Genomic DNA, 18,249 nt, shown 5'->3' with positions numbered 1-18,249 from the left:
AGGATTCAGGTCAGACTCAGAACTTCCTACGGTTGGAACCACGGGCGAGGGAGGCCAAGGGCTGAGCAGTGGTCATCAGCAGGAACCCTAAGCCAGACTGCACGCGTCTAACCCCAGCTCTTCCGCTCAGGAGCGTGGCCTTCACCGGTCTGTGACTTGGCTTCCTCATCTGAAGAATGGGGACAGTCATACCCTCCTAGGGCTGTTACAAGGATTCAATAAGTAATGTTTATGACTCATTCAGCGCAATGCCTGACTTGTAGTGAATGCTACCGTGTTTCCCCGAAAATAAGACCTAGCTGGACAATCAGCTCTAATGTGTCTTTTGGAGCAAAAATTAATATAAGACCCAGTCTTATTTTATTGTAATATACGACTGGGAATAATATAATATAATACTGAATCTTATATTAATTTTTGTTCCAAAAGACGCATTAAAGCTGATTGTCCGGCTAGGCCTTATTTTTGGGGAAATGTAGTAATATTATTTTTCCTTTGAAATGAAAACTTGGAGAATTAGGGGAGATGAGCAAGGAGGGCCCATAGGGCCATCTAACCTAACCGTTTCTTTTACAGGTGAAGAAACTGAGCCTGGAGAGCTGCTGTCCCCACTAACAGCGAGAGGATGCTCCAGCCTGGGCATTGTGCCCACCACCTGCCAACTCTTTCCTTTGCCAGGTTGCAGCTAAGTAAGGACTGTTTCTGCAGCATTCCTGGAAGTCTGGGTCTTACCATAGCGCAGCGCCTGGGCAGGGGGCAACATGACCTATCTGTTCATCTGTCAGGTTGCCAGGGACAGGCAATCCAACATAAAATAGGTTAAGGAAAAAAAAAGCAATTCCTTATGTAACTAGGAGGTCTGGGGTGCTTTTCAGGCACTGGAGGATCTGGGGCCTAAAATGATTCCATCAGGATACACTGTCTGTCCTTTGTGTTTCTTTAGGGGCACTTCATTCTCAGGTAGGCTCTCCTCCTGGGGGGTAAGGGGGACCACCAGCAATGTACATAAGCATACATTGTCCTCATGTTTTAAAACGTAGGTTTTATTATTCAGGTATGGTGAGGCCAACAGATCAGGAGACAATTACCATTGAAAAGATATTAGGTTGGTGCAAAAGTAATCATGGTTTTTGCAATTATTTTTAACCTTTTAAACCACAATTACTTTTGCATCAACCTAATAGTATGTCACTCACAGTTCCCAAGAGGTGGGGGCTCACCCTGCCATGCAGGGCCACACAGTGAAGCACCAGGGAGGGTCAGGAAGCAGAGTGGGCAAGAGGAAAATGTGGGCCAGAGACTTTACTATGGTTTTTGAGGGAAAGAATGGGCCAGCAGGGTAAGCAGGTTTAGGATTGGCTAGTTTGAGAAATTTCAGAAGATTCTGGGGTATAGGGACTGCCCCTAGGGGTCTGATATCTGGCCCTGGGGTATTTAGGGCAGGGGTAGAGTAGCATGGAGTATAGAGTCCAACAAAGGAGATGGAAGGGGGTGGGGCTCTGGACTGGTTAGTTTGCATATGAAGGGCCCACTTCATACGCAGGAGAATCATTTGCTATCTTTAGAAATTGACTAGACCTGGGAGGGGCCGTCTCTCCAGTCAGCAAGTCCCCAGATGTCAAAGCATCAGAAATACAGAAAATTAAAAAAAAACCATAATTAATGCATCTCACAACTATTGACCTCAGTAAAGAGTTTACATCTTTCAGCATCACCAGCTAACATCTGGGAGGAGCTCTGATTGGCCCACTTGCGTGATATGCTCTCCACCAAATGCTGGCCAGGATGTGGAGAAACTGAATCTCATACATTGTTGATGGGAAATGTAAAATGGGACAGACACTCTGCAAACTGTTTGGCAGTTTCTTAAAAAAACTAAGCAGACACTTACCACAGGACCCAGCAATGGCACATTTATCCTAGAGAAAATGGAAGCTTATGTCTACACAAAAAATCTCTACACGAATGTTCATAACAGTGTATTTGGAATAGTCTCCCAAAAGTTAATCTCAAGATGTCACATGCTGTATGATTTCATTAATACAACATTCTGGAAATAACAAAATTGGAGAGATGGTGAAGAGTTTACTGGTTGCCAGGGGTTAGAGATGGGGGAATGATGGGAGAGGTTCCAGGAGGGATACCTTTGTGATGCTAGAATAGTTCTTTCTCCAGTGGGGTGGCAGTTACAGGATGAAATGGCATGGCACTACATACATGTCAATTTCCTGGCTTTGATACTGTTGTATAGTTATGTACAATGGAGCTTTTGGGGGAACAGGGGGATGGGTACGTGGCACTCCTCTGTCCTATTTTTGCAACTCCCTGTGAATCTATAATTATTTAAAAATAAAAAGTAAACAAATCTTAAAGAACTCTTAGCTCTGAGGGGCATAAAAACCCTTCAAGGGAGCTCCAGCTGTTAGGTCAATGAACAATCACAGTCGCCTTGGGGAGAAGGGCTGCGTCCCGGCTGTATTTTTCTGCTTGTGTACTGGGAGAAGAAAATCTCTACTTTGGTTTTCCATTCACCCCAGCTGCAGCTATGGTTGTGCTGAGTAATGAGCTTTAGAGCTAATCAACTGGTGAGATTTAGAAATAGAGAAATAATTACCATGAGTCTCTAGAAACAAGAAAGTTGATGGGATTTTATATATCTGACCTGGCTACCTGGGAAATGCTTATGATGTTCAGTGAAACAATTAGGAGACCATTTTATGGGCCCTATGATTGTATCCATATACAAAATATAAAGTATATGGCTAATATAGTGATATATGTCAATTACTTCTCAGAAAAACGGGGGGGGGGGAAGCATATGGATAAAGCAGGAGAGAATAAACACAAATGAATATACCTATGCTTTTACAGAGTGAGATCAAGGGTGGGTTTTCTGCTTCTGCTTTTTAAACTATTTATGAAGTTGTTTGTGGTATTTTTACTTAAAATTTCATTTCATTTTTTAAATGTGTACTTTGAGATACCATCATTCTACCTTGTCCCCCACCAATAGCTTTTGTTACCTTCTTGTGTATCCTTCCATATTTTCTTGATGTAAATCCAAACAAGCCTGAATAATATTCTTATTTTTTCCTCATTCTACCCTAAAAGCAGCATTCTTAATGCATTGTTTCTGTTCCTTTTTTATTTTCACTTAGCAATCTTTCCATATCCACACATGGACCTTTTCCCCTAAATGAACAAAGAAAGGAGAAAAATAAGCAAATAGAAGTGTGAATACTGTGATTGCCAAGGAAGTAAGCAAATGAGGATTCTGCATTTAGAAGGTCACCTGGCTGGTCAAAGCAGTCAGGCCACCTCCCTCCATTCCAAATCTTTCTCTCCACTCATTTCCCAGTGAAATGTAGGACTCACCTCCTGTGCTATTTATCTGGCAAGCATTGCTCCCCATTCCTGGCAAATGGGCAAGTGTCTTTTCATGGTGGTTCATCACTTTGGGGGACAGATGTGAATGGGCTTCTGCCAGCTGCTGGGGCATCCACCTGCTGTGCACTTGTCACTTACTGTCTTTTCCCCAACCCCAAATAAAGTGGCCTAATTTTTAGCAATGTCAATCATCCTTAGTTATAACTCAAGTCCAACTCCTTCCCCTTCCTTCCCCTCCCGAGGCAGCCTGCTCTCTCTTGCTTACTCATTTGGCTACAGGAAATCCCCCATAGGTTTCCTGGGACAAGGAAGAGCTTCCAAGCCGTTCAGTGTGGGGAGCTGAGAGGGCCCTTGGCTCTGGGGGCTGCCCCACTTCAGTCAGGGTGCTGACTCCACCAGGAAGGCCTTGTCTGGGACTCCCTTTGGAAAGCTGGAGGTGTCTGGGTGTGGCCGGCCCCACATATCCTGGGAGACAGGACTGGGTTCCGGGGCCCCAGGGTAGGATACCATCAGGGACAGAGGACCTGATAGCAGGGGAAGTACAGAAATGCTGAGCGAACATCTCACCAGCAGTGAGCGCTCTCTTGGTGGTCTCCTGCCCTCAGTCTGGCTTAATCTGTGTCTTCTTCTTCTGGGTGGGTCCTGGGGAAAAGCCGTGGGAAGGCTGACTGTATCACTTTTTGCCTCCTAGAGTTACGTATCTGTTCTTGATGCAGAAGCTCCTGCAGCCCTGGCGGAGAGATCCTGGCGACTTGGCCCTGGACGTTAGAGAGCTGGAAAGGACACCCTGGGCCTTGGGGTCCCCCCTCTAGAGCCAGCTCCATATAAGTGGATGGCGGCCTCTCAGCATGTCAGTTTCCTCATGGAAAATGGGTAAAGTGGCCACTTTCTTTTTTGTCATGGGATGTAAAAGAAGCAAATGGGATCAGATGGCAAACTCAAGTGCCCATGGTGAGTAGGGAGGGGATGCAAATGGGTAGAGCAGCTGGACAAAAAAATATGTATTTTTAGAGATAGAGGTGTGAAAACCATTTCACTTTCCTCTTGCCTCTAGCGATCATGTTGATTACAGCAGTCAAGTTCCCCTGGGCCTCTGCGAGGGAGATGATGGGCAGGCTGAGCGCTGTGGGGAACAGAGGGGTCTGATGCCACATCCACAGGGCAGCAGCTATGGAGTACCAGTGGGCTGTTGCCAGGCAGGAAACAGCCAGATGTGTGGCCAGATCTAATTTTTCAGAAGTTGGAACCCTTATTTTTATTGACGTTTCCTAATGTTGAAATGTTGGCGAATGATTCAAAAAATTGTAAAATGCCACGGGCCAATCAAAACAGGTCTGAGGGCCAGATTTAGGCCTCAGGCTGCCAGTTCGTTGACCTCAGACGCAGACCTCTTCAGGGCCGTGTGCCGTCTGCTGGCCCGCACCCAGCCATTTCCGCCAGCAGGAGGAAAAGGTCTGCGGACTTGACTTCCTCACTCCCCGCTGTCATTCAGCTATGAGACACTGAAATACTTCATTCTGAGGCAAACATGTATGAGCGATTTCCTAGAAGTTTGGCACCCATCTTTCCCACTGTTTCACAAGAACAGTTTGAAAATCACTTCTGGGCTCTGCAATGACGCTCAGCGGCCCCAAGCCAAGCCAGTCACTTCTCTCTGGGCCTCAGTTTCATCATCTGTAAAATGAAGGGGTCCAATTAGACACTCATCCAGATCAAACCTTCACTGGCTCTAGAACCAATTTTTCTTTTGGAGGGGTGTGGCGGGGGGGGGGCAGTTTTTGTAACTTACTTGAGTCTCTAAGGCCGCACCATCCAACAGAAATATGTAAGTCTCGTACATAATTTAATATTTTCTAGTAGCCACATTGAAAAATTAAACAGAAATAGGTGAAATTAATTTTCATAATACATTTCATTTAATGCAACACATAAAATATTATCCGTTCAACATGTAATCAATATAAAAAAAACTATTAATAAGATATTTTACATTATTGGAAACCCAGAGTGTATTTCACACTTACAGCACATCTCATGTGCTCAGTAACCACATGTGGTTAGTGGCTACTACGTTGGACAGCGCAGCTCCAAGGCAAGAAGTGACAATTTCCACATTCCTAGGTCACCTATGTTGGAATGAGTATCCTGCCTTTTACCTAGTGGGTGAAAGCAATGCATACCTCCCCGTTCTGCACAAAATTTTTCTTTCCACTGAAAAAATGTCTTCATGGTGAGAGGCAACCATACCATATTCACTTTACCCAGCATGCACTGCTCTCACGCAGTCAGACAGGTATGTTCCTACCATCTGTCCATTAACTCTGGGGACAGTTCTAAGTAGGTAAGACCTGCCGGGGAGAGATAAGGAGCCCACTTTGGGACTTGTAGCTGACCACTGCCTATAGCCTGTGAGAGCCAGGGGAACAGCTCCCCTGTCCACCTCTGAAGGAGCCAGAGGCAGCTGTGAGCAGGAGGAGGAGAAACTTGAGGTAGGGAACAGAGAAGATACCCACCCAGGCTCCCTTGGGAAACGCAGGCTCCCAGCGTTCAGCAGCCCTGGGTGGGAGAGTAAGCTTTCATTTGCAATGAAATTTGGAAGGCCTAGATTATTTCACTGGACTGGGCTGACTCATTACTGAACTAAGGCTATTTTGTTTCTAAAAGTAATCAGAGGGTTTGATTTAAGATTCCAGCAAAAACAATGTCTGTGTGTTGTGTTCTGGGGAGTTGGTAATGGATTAAACAAACATGATTGTTGATAATTGTTGAAGCTGGGTGATTGGTTACACTAGGGTTTATTACATCATTTTCTTTATGTTTAGTCATGTGTGAAAATTTCCGTAATACAAGTTTTTAAATAGTGACCAGAGGACATTTTAAAATTGGGAGTGAATAGGAGAAGTACAGAATCGGCCAGAGATTCACTTATGGGTAGGCTCAGAGATAGCCCTCCAGAGCAGGTTTCAATGGGTACATGATGCACAAAAATTATAAAACAATAAAACTGTTTTCCGAGTACATCCCATGATACCCACCAGTCCAAAGCTCTGGTTGTTTTTTCTTGGTGGTTGAATTTATATGTTCCCGTTTGCTAACCATTGCCTTCCATGTTCCTGGGGATGTGCCTTCTGCCTGAGGCTTCCCCAGTGCTCTCCCCAGCAGGATTTGTGCTCCCCAACTTTTTTTGGGGGGGGGTTTGATGGCACAGTAGCTCCTTGCGACAGACATCCAGGTGGGTATTCCCAAAGTGCAGAGACCCTTGGAGCACAGGACAACCTCTGTGAAGAGAGCAAAGCGGGGCCATTAGTCACCAAGGATCATCTGACATTTGGAAATGAACTCCTGGTCTCTCATAAATAAGCTGGAACACTGAATCACGCCTGGGGGTTGGGCACTTTTACATAATGTGCTTTGGGGATACTTGGTATAATGTCTACATGTGTGTAAAGTGAGTAGCATGTGTGTGAAGGGGAACTTGCTGGCCTCCTTTAGGCCCCTCGGTTTGGGGCCACGGACCCCAGCAGCTCCCGCTGTGTGGGTGGGTGATTTCAGTCACTAGCCACATTGGTGACAAGCTTTTCTTGACTCCTCCTCTTGAACTTACCCCTCAAGCCTGAGGCCAAGGGCCAGGGGCCTGTCTGACTGTCCTTTCTCAGGTCTGGAAGCCGCTCAGGAACGAAAAGCCATCGTTCGTGTCAAGTCCATACCTGGCACTGACGCTCACTCCTGAGGCCTCCATGGGCAGCTACATCTCTCGGAGAAATGCGCCTTCCACTTACAGTTTTGACTCTTTTCCTGAGTGAATTCCTGAGGGCTAGGCATTGTTCAATGCTTTGTGTGAATTATTTAATCTTCACAGGAACCCTGGGAGGAGGGGATTATCAGTTCCCTGCTATGTAGATGAGAAAGGAGGGGTACAGAGTTTGCTGCTAAGTGACTTGCTTAAGGATACACAGAGCGCGAGCTGTGACCAGACTCAGCCCAGCAACCACTGTGTTACCCCTCTCCCAGCCATCCAGGCTCCTTATGGAAATATGTCCAAAAGTGCCTGAGGCATGGAAGACTCCCAGCAGTGTCACATTTCTAAAGCTGTGCAGTTATGGGACTTGCCAATATGTGCGTGGTGAAGAGTGGCCCTTGCCAACCAGGGGTTCTCAGGTGACCTGGGAGGATAATTGATTAAGAATAATTTGTGATGAAGTCAAATGTTTATTTTGAAGTGGGGGACAGTAGTTTTCTGGGCTAAAGCTTCCCTCTCCCCAGTTGGCCGTGCACCCTTTATTTGTTTAGCAAATCCTTTCTTCAGTGGTCCTGCAGAGGCTATCTGAAGAAATAAACTGAGGTCGAACACTTTTACGTTTACAAAGTGCTTTCCTTACACAGCTTTGTGTTTCTCTCCATAACATAGCAGCGGGCAGTTTAGATCCATGATAAAGATTAGGACACAGAAGCTTAAGGTGGTCAGATCCATTGCTTGGCAGCTCAGCCAAGACTCAAACCATAAATTCAAAATTGGATTTTCTAATTGAAAAAAAAAAAAAAAATGTAAAGGGCAAAGATGCCAAGCTAGTGAGGTTTTAGAACAACCACCCTGTGCATCTTACAGATTTCTCTCAAGCCTAGTTCCTCTGTCCTTACTTGTCATACACATACTCTTTCCCTCCCTCCACCCACACCGTGCTGATGAGAAAACAAGATCCTTTCCAGTCACTCACCTTGGAAAATGAGGGCAGCGTTATAGCTGTACGTGCAGGATTCTGGTCCAGGTTTCAACATGGAGACCCTCTGGGCTGGATGGTGATTTAGGATGAATTGACCTTGAATTGTTATTGGAGGACTTAGATCCAGCACAGGGATATCGAATCCACTGACACCTCTTTACGAAAGGCTGAGGAAAGCCTAAGTGGGGAGACAGGTGGGGTGAGGAGGGGACATGACTTGTCAAACACAGAATCATCTTGGCCCCATTTGTCCAGCGGGAGCCCAGGGCAGTTAGATGCCCTTTCTAGAAGCAGAACGCCCGGCCAGCACATTTGATTTCCTAGAGCTCTTCTGTGTACCCGTTGGCCTTTTTTCTCCCCCTTTGCTTTGTCCCTTGGCCTCTGTCCCCTCCCCTGCCCCCACCAGCCTGCACAGAAACCTGGCTACCCCAACCAAGAGGCCTCTAAAGCTTTACTGTTCACAAAGAGCTTCGGTGCACGCTTTTGAAGCTTCCTTTGCCAGCCTGCAGATGAGGGTGCAGAAAGCTGGAATGGACTTCTCCACGGTCACACAGCCAAGATGTAACCTCCAGTTTTCTGTTGAGCCCAAAGATTTTCCGCTCCAGCTCTGAGAAACAGCAATCCTTTCTCTTTAACTCCTACTGCCTGGGATGCCTTTGAGATTCATCTGTGAGTGAGTACATTTCACTCGCCAGGAATTCTTCGATTTTTTATTCACAAATACATATCTCCCTACCTGAACTCTAAGCCTTTGAATCAACTCAATATCAAACAAACAAAAACACTGCAAGCCGGCAAAACAAAACAAAACAAAACAAAGTACACTTGTCCCTGGGTAGGACTTTATCCTTAAATCTCCTGATTCCTCCTACCCCCCTGGACACCCCACCCCAACAGCTAGTGTGTGTGTATGTGTGTGTGTGTGTGGGGGGGTAGGGTTCTGTTTCCAAAGTTCTCACAGTTACAGGTGCCTAACATGGATTTGTTTATTGAGCTCCCCAAATCTAGGGAGTGCTCATTTGCTTGTGTGGGAATCAAAAAAGGAAAATTATATATATATATATAATACATATATATGTATTATATATACCGTGGCAAGGGCTATATATATATATATATATATATACTGTGTTTCTCCGAAAAAAAGACCTAGCCGGACCATCAACTCTAATGTGTCTTTTGGAGCAAAAAAATCAATATAAGACCTGGTCATATAATATAATATAATATAATATAATATAATATAATATAATATAATACCAGGTCTTATATTGATTTTTGCTCCAGAAGACGCATTAGAGCTGATGGTCCGGTTAGGTCTTATTTTCGGGGAAACATGGTATATACATATATAAAATGTTAGTCATTCACAGAGAGCAGAATCTGGTTGACGTGTTTTATCCATTTCAGTAATTATCCTTGCCACCCAACTTGTCCCATATTTGGCCAGTTGGAATTCTACTTGGCTCCTGTGTCTTTGATAGCTTCTTTCCCATCCCCTATGACAGGCACTCCAGGCTTATCTTATACCTTTCTATCCCAGACATTTCTCTTTGAAGCACTGGTTTGGTGGAAAGTGATACACACATACACACAATTGTCATTTTGGTTGTTTAAACTTCATTCTCTACTCGCTTCCTAAGCCAAGACTATAGAAAAACCAATTTTCTCTGAATTTTTGCATGTTGGTATCTGTAATATTTAGATTCAAAAGTCAGTTTGGTTAGATAACAGTCCTTGGCTTTCCTTTCCTTTCCTTGAGTATCTTAAATATCTAATTCATTTTTTTCTGGCATTAAATGTAGCTATCAAGATGTTTTACATCAATTGAATTTTCTTTTCCTTATAAATTGCTTGGTGTTTTTATTTGGATGTTCAATGGATTTTTCTCCTTTTTATTTTTAAAGTCCAATATTTTATTAGAATATGTCTTGGGGTTGGTCATTGTCGGTCAATTTCCACAGTTAATTGGTGTGCCCTTTCAAACCTTTTCAGACTTGTTGGTTTTCCCTCATAGTTTCTGGGAGAAATGTGTTACTGTCTCCTAACTATAATTATGGATTTGACTAATTTTTTCTTTTAGTTGTCAACATTTTGCTTTCTATATTTTGAGGCTTTTTTTTTTTAAGGCGGGTGCAGCTCACACTGGCCCATGAGGGGATCAAACTGGTGTTATTAGCACCATGCTCTAACCAACTGAGCTAACTGGCCAACCCAAGGCTATTTTATTACGTTCCTACAAATTTAGATTTGCTTGATCTTTCTGGTTAATCAAACCTTTTATTACAAAATATCTCTTTACCTTGAATAATGCTTCTAGCTTTTAAATCTATTTTTCTTCTGATATTAACATGGCTATTTCAACATTCTTTCAGTTTTTGATTGCTATACCTTTTTCCATAATTTAACTTTTAATCTTTTATGTCTTTTATTTTAGGTGTGTTTCCTGTAAGCAGCTTTAATTGTGTTTTGGTTTTATCATCAGACAATCCTTATCTTTCAGTTGGAGCATTTAGTCCATTTACATTTAATACAATTACTAATTCGCTCGGGCTTACATGTTATTATCTGCTCTCTTTTTGTCCCAATTACTTTGTTTCTTTTTCTTTCTTCCCTTTGTACAAAAAAGATTTTTATGAAAAACATAGCTAGCATACAATATTATATTAGTTTCAGGGGTACACCACAGTTATTCAACATTTATATACCTAAAGAAGTGATCACCATGATAAGTTCAGCAACCATCTGACATTATACTATGCTATCACAATATTATTAACTATATTCCCCATGCTGTACATTACATCTCCATGACTTATTCCCCCCCTTTCTTCTGCCCCCCCCCCACTCCGGTTCAAGCCATTGTTTCTCAGTCTAGTTGTGTAGGACACAGCTTCCTGGCCCATGCTGGTATTATGAGCCTTGCACTCCACCCGATTGAGGCAGTTAGTCGCCAGTCCTCGGTCTGCCGCTCACAGCAGCTCATGGAAGCTCTCGCTGGCTGCCGGCCACTCACACTGACCACCGGCCACTCATTGCAGCACACAGTAACCCACAGCAGCACACAGCAGCCCATGGCAGCACACAGCTGCTCATGCTGGCTGCCGACCACTCACGCTGGCCACCGGCTGCTCATGGTGGCACACAGTAGCCCATGGCAGCACACAGCAGCCCGTGGCAGCTCATGCCAACCTCTGGCTGCTCACAGCAGCCCAGCTCCAGGGAGAGCTGTTGTTCATAGTCTTAGCTGTAGAGGGTGCAGCTCACTGGCCCATGTGGGAATCCAACCAGCGGCCTTTGGTGTTAGGAGCACGGTGCTCCAACCACCTGAGCTACCGGGCAGGCCCCTCTGTCATTTTTTTATGCTTGGTGTCTTTGTTGAAGTTCTCACTAACTTCCTTGAGCATCCTTATAACTCTGTTTTGAACTCAGTCTCTGGTAAGTTGCTTACCTCCATTTTGTTTAATTCATTTTCTGGATTTTTCTCCTGTTCTTTCATTTGGGACACATTTCTTTGTTTCCTCATTTTGGCTGCTTCTCTGTGCTTGTTTCTATGTATTAGGCAGATCTTCTATGTCTCCCAGTCTTGACCAAGTGGCCTTATGTACTAGGTGTCCTGTGGGGCCCAGTTGCATAGTCTCCCTGGTCACCTGCTCCAGGTGCTCCAGGTGTATTTCTTGTATGGGTTGTGTGTGCCCTCCTGTTATAGTTGAGCCTTGATTGCTATTGGCACATCAGTGGGTGGGATTGACCCTTAGACTGGCTGTGGAGTTTGGCCACATCTCCAGCTTATGGGCTGCTGTGCAGGGGGCTTACCACACTGAGTGGGATTTTCTCCAACGGACTCTGGTGCCTGTTGAAACCACCCTTTGTGTGTGCCGCTTGTGGGGCTAATTGGGCAGTGTTCTGCAGTGGTCTGAAGGCAACCTCCAAGTATGTTAGTTCTGGGGCCTCTTGAGAGGGACTCCAGTGAAGGCATAGGTCACCCACTGTCTGTGACTGTTTGGGGACTACCTGGTAGGAGCTACAAAGTGATCTGTGGTTGTTTGCTGCCTGTGCTAAACCTGGAGGCATGTGGGAGAGGCCATGCTACGAACTGAGGATGTCTGCCACCAGTACCGGGCCGGGGATAGTTTCACAAAAAGCCTGCTGCCACCTGCTGGCTCCCTTAAGGTTTAGAAGCTGATAGAGCCTCATGCTGTAAGGAAGTTGGGTGAGGCATTGTCTCAGGGAGTCACTAGAGTGGGAAGAGTTGTAGTAACCTGGTTAATGTAAATTCTGGTTTGGTGCAAGTGCTGAGCCTGGAGCTACTCAGTAAGTCTCAGAGAAGACCAAGGCCAGTTGCCATCTGTTGGGGGCCTGCCAGGCTCCCATAGTTTTCCAAGAAACAATGCAACGCAGACGGAGCTGGCTGCTCATGGAGAAAGTGCCTACAGCATTGGGGGAATTGGGTGGGGTGGGGTCCTGGTGAGTCAGCTGGTGGGAGCAGCAGAGCTCACCAGGCCAATCAGAATCAGATTTGGCCATGGTGGGGGTGGGCTCAACACAAGAAAGATGGCGCCCGCCTGTCGGCCACACGAGAAGACTCCTCACTCGGAAAGTGCTGACTGTCCTCCAGTCCTTCCCTCAAAGCCACTCTTCTCAGCCTGTCCCCCCTGAGGACCACCCCGAGTCACTGTCCCTTCGCTGGATCTCAAGGTGAGTGCCTGCGAGCGAGTGAGTCTGCTGCGGTCGTTTAAAAGGACGTCTGGGTTTCCTGCTGCCTTCCGTCCCACCCGGACAGTCAGAATCCCCACTAGATGCGGGGATAGCTAGATGTTGTGGGGGGCTTCTCTTCCCTGCACCAGTATTCCAGGCTGGGGAGCTTGGTGTGGGGGGCTGGGGTCTCTTGTTCCTCTGGGGTTGGGGGGAAACCTCCACGGCCAAGGTATTTGTCCTGATTCTCAAGTGCAACGGGAAGGTTTGGGCCCGTTCCTCATCTCTGCACCTCTTATCTGTCTCAACGTGGCTTCTTTTTTTATATTTTCAGTCATAGGACTTCTGTTTGGCTAGACTTCAGATGGTTCTCAAGGCTGATAGTTATATAATTTAGTTGTAATTTTCATGTGTTCACGGAAGGATGCAGGCACGGTGTTGTCTACTCTGCTATCTTGTATCTCTCCTACTTTGTTTTTTGTTTTGTTTTTCTTTTTTTCCGCTTTTAAAATTTTATTATCTTTTTTATTATTTTCTTCTTTCTTCCCTTTTTAATTTATTTTTACATTATTTCATCTTTTCCTTTCTTAGTTTGGCAATTATACTTTAATATATACATATATACATATATACATATATACATATATATAAACATATATATATATACATATATACATATACACGTATATACATATAAATATACATATATATATATATATATATATATATATATATATATATATAAAACTTTAGTGGTCAAACTTGGAGAGTACAATACATTTTTGAGTGATCAAATTCTAAAAGAAATGAGCACTCTTACCTCTTCTTAGACAATATGAGTACCTGAGAAAAACTTTAATTCCATTTACTCCACTTCTGATATATATGCTATTGTTTTTGTGTATATTTGCCCAGTAGCCTATGAAGCTTTCACAAGCAATGCTCAGTCTCTCATTTGCTTTCTGTGTAATCAGCAAATGCATCCAGGCTTTGAACACCTGCCTTATCCACCTGAGTTTCTGTTCTCCACCAAATCTTGGCCCAGTAAATTTTTACTCTCCTGTTAGCTCTGTGATGCCTTCAACAATTTTTATATTTGGTCCAGTTTTTCTAATTGTTTTTGGTAAAATGATTGGTCGCATTTACCTATCCTGTCATAAATGGAGGTGGAAGTCTGGTACTACTAATTATGCTCTACTAGATGAAGACTAAATAGCGTCGTCTAAATCCTATGATCTTCAGCATCTTTGGTGCCTGGGAAAGCTGACTCACAGACCCAGCATGTGATGTACTGGGGGCGGGAGTATGTGTCAGCCAGCTCTGGGAGCTGTACGTATTGCTTAGCTGTCTGAGTAAACATAGTCCAAAAGGGCACCTGAGGTGGCCTATGCTGTCCTGAGCAGATTTTGGATCAGTGCCCAGGGCCCAGCGCCACTGTGCTACCTAGCCTCTACAGGTCAATACGAAAATAGTCTCTTTGTTCCACTTTCACAAAGATGAATACAACAAGTGCTCCGTGCTGGTTCAACAGCCTGTAGTTCAAAGGCAGGAGTCTGGGCCAATGGTCACAGTCAGCCAGTCCTTAACAGGGGCTGAGGATAAAGGTGAGAGACAGGCCATTGTTGGAGCTACTGCACAGTCTTCTTATGAATATGAATTAAGCTGCCTTTGCAAGGTAGGGGTGGGGCTGGGGTGGAGGTGGGGCTCTGCACGGCCTCCATTAGCAAGGACACAGCTCAGGTCTGGAGCGTTTACACCTTGCACAATGCTGTTTTCTTGGTGCTATGGACTGAATTGTGACCCCCCAATATTTGTATGTCCAAGTCCTAACCCCCAATACCCCCTCAGGATGTGACTGTATTTGGAAATAGGTCTTTGAAGAAGTAATTAAGGTTAAATGAGGTCATATGGGTGATCCCTTATCTAACAGGACTGGTGTCCTTACAAGAAGAGGGAGACAGAACAGCAAAAAGGCTGCATGAGGACACAGCTAGAAAGCGGCCACTTGTGAGCCAAGGAAAGAGGCCTCAGGAGAAACAAGTCACTGATCTTGGGCTTCTAGCCTCCGGGACTGTGAAAATAAATTCCTGTGTGTAAGCCCCCCAGTCTATAATACTTTGACCAACCTAGCAAACAAATGCACTTGGGTGGGCTCAAACCCTCTCCACTTACCGGAAGCTGCAACCTCCCTGGAAACACAGCCCCCCTCCCCCAACTACCCGACCTGGTCCTGAGGTATCTGACTTTGGAAAATAACTCCCCAGTGTGTTGTTTGCTCCGTTTGTGTCTGGACCTATTTGCCAGCCTTATTTTATCTTCCTTTACCAAACATCCCTTTCCAAATGAGAAGATTCTAGGAGGTTCTTGTATCAGAAGGCAGACAGCCCAGATCTCTGGGGTTTCTGTCCCAAGGGGGACCTAGCCCCCGAGTGCCCAGCTCTGCTGGAAGCACTGGGACTACTGACTGGATCTGCTCCTGGGTGGGGTCCCCACACTGCAGAGAGCAGGGACACTTGATTGTCACAGACTTGGGCATGACTTGCATGAACGTACCTTTTTGAACTCGATACATCTTGCACTGCTGCGTTTCTTGTTTTGCTCCTGAAGACAGTGGGGTTCTTGGGAAGTCTGAGAAACAACCCAAACCACGGGGTGGCTCTTGCCCTCCCTGCCACGATAACCCACACCTGACTGGTCACCAGGGAGGGAGGCCAGTGAGTGCGCACAGCTTCAGTCCCCAGATAGGAGGCGGGGAGCAGGCGAGGTGCCAGCTTCTCTCCCAGTGCCAATGACCTCACCTGCCTGCAGCTGCTCCCCGGGAGACAGTGTGCGTATGTTCAAATCATCTTTCATTTGGTTCGTTAGGTAACAGCACATACATTAAATTCACTTTTTACTTATTGATTACAAAGCATTAGAAATGGAGATTTCACAAGTTATGGCACAAGTAATGACGCTGGTGATAAACAGTCTGCTTAAACCCAGGGCCTAGTAAGTGTCAAGTAATAAATACCTCTCTCCTGAGCCCTCTCTTTGCTGGTCCTAAACTCTAAAAGACTGTGCCACAATTCTTCCAGCAGAAACCTTCATTCTAGATAATTCCAGACAGCTGGTTCAAACACCAAAGTGATGATTTTTACAAAGGAAACCAAAAGTTGTATGATCCTCCCAGGGATGACTTCAATTATTTTCCTTGTCTTTAAACTACCTCAGTAAGTCTGAACACAAAATTATTTAAACTCTGTATACTTCATAGCGCTTACATAAGTCTAAAACCGAAACTAGTGTACAAATGAAATACAAAAAGTCCCTACAAACCGCTGAAACTCAAGTTAGCACACTTATTTTTTTTAACATTGGTTTTTAAGAAAAGAGATATAATTGACATATCACATTGTCTAAGTTTGATTTTTTTCTTAAACAGTGACTTTTAAAAAATCACACTTACTTTAATGTGACGTGCCATGTTATTTTTCTGAACCCACACACCATATATCGCGCTCAGTGACACCACCCCGTGTGTTGGGATGACGTCATTCCTCCATATCTTTCCCCCGAGGGAAAAATTGCAAACATTTCACGTGTACAGAATACCACTTACGAATGAAACCCTCGCCTCCATTCATTTTAAAAAGTAATACTATTTAGCCCTGAAATCTCTAGAAACAATTATAAGATGATCTTTCATAGGATGTGGATCATATTTACATACACTTTAAAGATTTTCGTTCAAATGAAAATTAAAATTCTCAGAGGGGTCCCGGACCTGACCTCCCGAATGTGTCTGGTGGTTTGTAGTGTGTTTGTGGACCCGTTTTAAAATGCCTAGATTTCTGGCTTTCATGTGAGACGGCTCTCTAACCTCTTTCCTCTGGTCTGAGTTTATCTCTAGTTCCGCGCAAAGGTTTGTGGGGTAGGTCCCCTGAAGGTGCAGGGGCCTGCCTTGTTTTTTGTCTGGCTTTTCCTGGCTGGGGCCCGGTGTACTTTACATGTGCAATTCAGTCAAAACACAGAGAGCTGTTTAACTGCCCAAGAGAATGTTCCCGCTCTGCTGCGGTGCCCCAGCTGTCTGTGGGGTGTTCCCATGTCTCTGTCCTGGGGCTGGCCGGCCAAGGGAGGGGTCTCTCCCACACAACTGATCCTGGCTGGGGGACTGGCTGCTAACTGTGTCTCCAGAGGAAAAAATAGCAGTTCGGTCCTTGGAAAAAACGAGCGACTCACACGACCGGAATAGCAACTGGAGACATTTAAAAACAGAAACACCTGCCTCTCGGAATTGTGACAGGAAATGAGATTTCAGAAATGCCAGATGAAGCCGGTGAAGCAGCAGCCCCTCCCTTGTCTTTCCCCTGCTTTTCACTGCCAGCTGGGGCCTGTCCCCAGGGAAAGCCCCAGCCCAGGGCCTGCTCTGTGACCTGCGTGGTGGCCCTGAGGCTGGTGGCTGGCTTCAGAGTCAGGGGCTGGTGGCCTGCCTGGTGCTGTCCAGCAGCCAATCCTGCCAAACTGGCCTCAGTGAGACTCCACAGTCCTGTGTGCTAACCTCTTGGGTAGTGACAGAAAGTCCGAGAGGCTGGTGGGAGCGATGGGGAACTTGCAGGCCCTGAGACTCCCTCACTCAGTCTTCCCTGGATGTGCTGCATGGCTATGGGCAGGTGCTCTTGACGGAGGGTGTTTCTGGAGGGGCTGTTATGGGAAGAGGAGGGGTGCTTTGTTCACTCTGCAGCAGGGGTCTCTAAAGTGGGGTACACACATTCCAGAGCGTGTGGATGACGGTCCATGGGTTCAAGGAAAGAAAATAATAGTCCATCTATTTAATGCAATGTTTTACTTCAAAAATGAAAGAAAAAGGCAGGCAATGTTATTAAAGTTGCAGCTCATTGCAACCTACGTGTGCCCATTAAAGGGACTGAGGGATTCTATTTTCTCTTTTTTTATTATTAGTTTCAGGTGTACAAAACAATGTAATAGACATTTCACCCCTCACAAAGTGATAACTCCTCTCCCCCAATCTATCGCCCCTCTGGGAACGTATGTCTATTATCTTTTTCTAAGTAGACTAACTGTCACAAAAAAAAACAAGTTGCTTTAAAACATTGCAAAAAGGAACCTTGGGCTAAAGGTAACATAGTGATTGGCCCCAAATGGCAGAGCTGACTGTTCTCTGAGCCTGCTTACTACGAGCTTCTTGTCAGCCATGTTATGAGGTAAAAACAACAGTGCTGAGAAAAACCTGACAAAGAGTTGGCCAAATGTGAAATCATCCAGAACACTAAATACAATAGGACTTTACATCCATAATCATTCATGTTGAAAGTTGCCTGATGTGTGTGTACATTGCGCTACAAGAAAGTAACAGGACATTTGAAAATGTTATTAATTTCACTTTTATCTCATGCTTTAAAATCTTTTTTTGGATGTTTTACATTGTACATAATATAGTACAATA

The 18,249-nt window shown here is 45.0% G+C and overlaps 1 long non-coding RNA gene across 1 annotated transcript; it reads right to left on the bottom strand.

Annotated features, from left to right (window-relative positions):
• Window positions 1–1,758: 1,758 nt before the first annotated feature.
• On the bottom strand, window positions 1,759–15,683 carry LOC141573142 (uncharacterized). Its single transcript, XR_012498747.1, has 5 exons — window positions 15,357–15,683; window positions 8,103–8,286; window positions 6,423–6,665; window positions 5,177–5,240; window positions 1,759–5,061 (listed from the first exon to the last, which is right to left on the bottom strand). It is a non-coding gene; the product is annotated as an uncharacterized LOC141573142 (long non-coding RNA).
• Window positions 15,684–18,249: the final 2,566 nt, after the last annotated feature.

Source organism: Rhinolophus sinicus, linkage group LG09 (assembly GCF_036562045.2).
Source record: "Rhinolophus sinicus isolate RSC01 linkage group LG09, ASM3656204v1, whole genome shotgun sequence".
NCBI lineage: Eukaryota > Metazoa > Chordata > Mammalia > Chiroptera > Rhinolophidae > Rhinolophus > Rhinolophus sinicus.
The sequence above is the reverse complement of the archived record's forward strand: the minus strand, read 5'-3'. Positions and strand labels throughout refer to the sequence as shown.